The sequence below is a fragment of the Centruroides sculpturatus genome, unplaced genomic scaffold (assembly GCF_000671375.1).
Source record: "Centruroides sculpturatus isolate CEXI.00-Female unplaced genomic scaffold, Cexi_2.0 scaffold648, whole genome shotgun sequence".
NCBI classification, from domain to species: Eukaryota; Metazoa; Arthropoda; class Arachnida; order Scorpiones; family Buthidae; genus Centruroides; species Centruroides sculpturatus.
The window spans coordinates 206,410-209,752 of record NW_019392627.1 but is presented as its reverse complement, the minus strand read 5'-3'; the positions used below and the strand labels follow the sequence as shown (position 1 = coordinate 209,752).

General features: G+C 29.2%; 1 long non-coding RNA gene across 2 annotated transcripts in view; it reads right to left on the bottom strand.

Annotated features, from left to right (window-relative positions):
- Positions 1-408: 408 nt before the first annotated feature.
- The window catches only part of LOC111617780, a 35,843-nt gene continuing 32,908 nt past the window's right edge, over positions 409-3,343 (bottom strand). For both annotated transcript variants that reach the window (XR_002755477.1, XR_002755478.1), the window contains exon 3: positions 409-518. This is a non-coding gene — a long non-coding RNA (uncharacterized LOC111617780). The remainder of the gene's footprint in view (positions 519-3,343) is intronic.

The following is a 3,343-nucleotide window of genomic DNA, read 5'->3' as shown; positions in this document are numbered from 1 at the left end:
CTAGTGAAATTTAAATTACTATTTTTCTACTATGAACTACAGTAGGAAAATAATATTTTAATGTTTGAGATGATAACTTCTAAAATGTCTACCAGTGTCATGCTTTCAATAGCAGCACTGGAAACAGAGGGCATATGATGGGGGTGGGTCATGTAAAAGTTCTATTTCTATTCTAGAAATTTTCTGCACAATATGTACTACTGCAGGTTATCCATAGTAATTTTTATTATTATATTTTAATTTTTTTATTTAGAAAATTACATGATTTATATCACTAAAATAAAAAAGATTTTGGAAATGGAGTTATTAAAGCAATGTTTATGTACTGTATTACCCAATTTTTATATAAATAAAGTGTTGCAAAAATCCTTTCCAAATGTTAGAAATATCAATTAAGAATGTAATTACCATCAGAAAGTACTTCATAAGCTTCTGAAATTTGTTTAAATCTACGTTCAGCTTCTTCTTTTCTATCTGGATTTTTATCAGGATGCCATTTTAAAGCCAATTTTCGATACCTAATAAAAAAAGTACACATATATCTTACAATACTTCTTTTCACAAAAAGCTTCTAAAAAAATTAACCATAAAATTAAATACTGATAATTATTATTACAAATAATTATTCCGATTACAATGATTGTTCTGAGTAAACCAATAAAAATTTCATATATATTGTTGAAAAAGTTTGAAAATTCAATACATTGATGAATAAAGTACAATGGGTGATCAGTTAATGAACAGATCGAATAACGAACACTTTCGTGAAAAAGATTTTTATGTTCAGACAATAAACACATGATTGGATAGCAAACACGCCACAGAACAAACACAAGAAGCAGCGATGTAAAATAGTGAATACCGATTGGTCTTCCCTTGTCTCTTCAGGCAACAATTCGAAACTTTTTGGAGTGTGGGAGACATCGACGCTCAACCTGGTATATACTGTTCGGATAGTATTCTAACAAACTTTGAATCTCTCCCTTGTAATTCCAGCCTTTTATTTTTCTGACAAAACAATTCTTTTATGTATTCATGAGACTGTCGGGTAGGCACTCGTTCAGTTTTGCGTCTGTTTTCTTTTCGAAAGGTGAGAGTATAATAGCAAAGGTAGAGAGTGGGCAGATGTCTGATGTTTGTTGTTGCTGGGCAGTATGGTTTGAACAGGTCTACAGTAGGCCGCAGTTCAATCTTATTTAAGAAAAATATTGTATAATCAAGAAGACTCAAGCAGCTAAAGGAGTAACAAAAATCACATCTGAGAAATAAAGAACATCGAAGAGTTCATAATGGAACCTGAAACGGATCTGACGACAGAAGAACACCAAGAANACAGTAGGCCACAGTTCAATCTTATTTAAGAAAAATATTGTATAATCAAGAAGACTCAAGCAGCTAAAGGAGTAACAAAAATCACATCTGAGAAATAAAGAACATCGAAGAGTTCATAATGGAACCTGAAACGGATCTGACGACAGAAGAACACCAAGAAACTTGGCGAGATGTGTTTTCTTATGAAAAAGAGGATTAATGCTGATATCTGTTATTAAAGATCCTTTGAAGAAGTGGAAGGATGTCAGAATGATGGTCTTAGAATGGCATCCAAACCAGGTTGAAGCTTGGGGATTTCTACAATTGCAATGCTATTAATTACTTACGAAAAATCCTGAAGAAGAGAGAAGAGCAATCGATATTAGACAGATTCTTTAACCCTTTCAAATGGAAAAAAAAATGACTAATAAAAATGCAAGACTGTGTACATATGTATTTTTATTATTACATATAAATAAACATAGTAAGAAAGTATATATTTTTTATTTTTGGAGGTCTCCANCAATCGATATTAGACAGATTCTTTAACCCTTTCAAATGGAAAAAAAAATGACTAATAAAAATGCAAGACTGTGTACATATGTATTTTTATTATTACATATAAATAAACATAGTAAGAAAGTATATATTTTTTATTTTTGGAGGTCTCCAGAACGAATTAATTAAATTCCCATTAAAACCTATGGTAAATTGATAATTGATTAATGAACAAAGTCTTGGAACGGATTATGTTCGTTAACCGATCACCCACTGTACAGTGATCCCTCCATTTGAGAGTAATTGGTTCCATGAAAACAGTATGTAAATGAAAACTGTTAAAATGGAGATGTGAAAGCTGTTTAAAATAGAGATATGGTCTACATTCTCAAATATACATTTTACATAATAAATCACCAGACGATTGCCTAAATATCGGGCTATAATATGGCTAATTAAATGATTGGTATAAAGTAATTTGACACGAGGTAGACGTTAGGCACCATCTCTTAAATAAATTAATAATTATAATTAAATAAACAAATTATTAAATAAATTTAGAACCTTCTGGAATAAAAGGTTCTAAATTTCCCGGGCCAGTTCTTTTATTCCAGAGGGTTCTAAATTTATTTAATAATAATTATTAATTTACTTAAGAGATGGCACCTAACATCTACGTCTAGTGTCAAATTACTTTATACCAATCATTTAATTAACCATATTATAGTCCAATATTTAGGCGATTGTCTGATTTATTATATACTATTCGGGCTTTGCGATATTATTATTTGTATATACATTTTACTCTTATTTGGGTAGAAAAGTTTTAACTAAATTTTTTTTTAAATATACATGTACATAAAATGTTACTGATGATAAAAAATACTTTTTGATCTAACTATCATTTATTTCCTCATAAAGTTGACTATTTAAAATTTTTTTCAACTGTATTTTCAGAATCCAAAACAAAAACAAAAATTTAGAANGTTAAAATTCTCAACAAGGAATTTTTATTTAGATTAAAAACTTCAAAATACAATTTCCAAATTTTTCCTGTAAAAAATCTTTTTTTAAGTAGAACAAATCCCCATTGAAAAATTTTTTAGGATTTTATATGGTATTAAATGGTACTAACTGTGAGACAATTTTATCACATTACCACCACCTACATACTATTGATCATGTGACTAGCAACTTTCTTCATCCAATGAGACTGGGTAAGTCTGAATATAAGAATAGTAGGAACAGACAGTGGTGATATTCGAAATATTTAACAAAGGGTTCGCTAACAGAAAATTTTTCCTTAATAATTTTTTTTTTGTTCAAATGGTGCATTAGCAACATTTGCGCAAAAACTGACCTTTACATACCCAATAAATAAAAAAGATGCATTTGCAAAATTAAGTCAGTTAAAATTTAACATTGTTTATGCCAGAACTATATATGTTTTTGATAAATAATAAAAAAATAGTGTTTAAAATGGTTTATTTTGTACATATTTTACAACGACATGTGTTCCACAGCCATCTTGTAT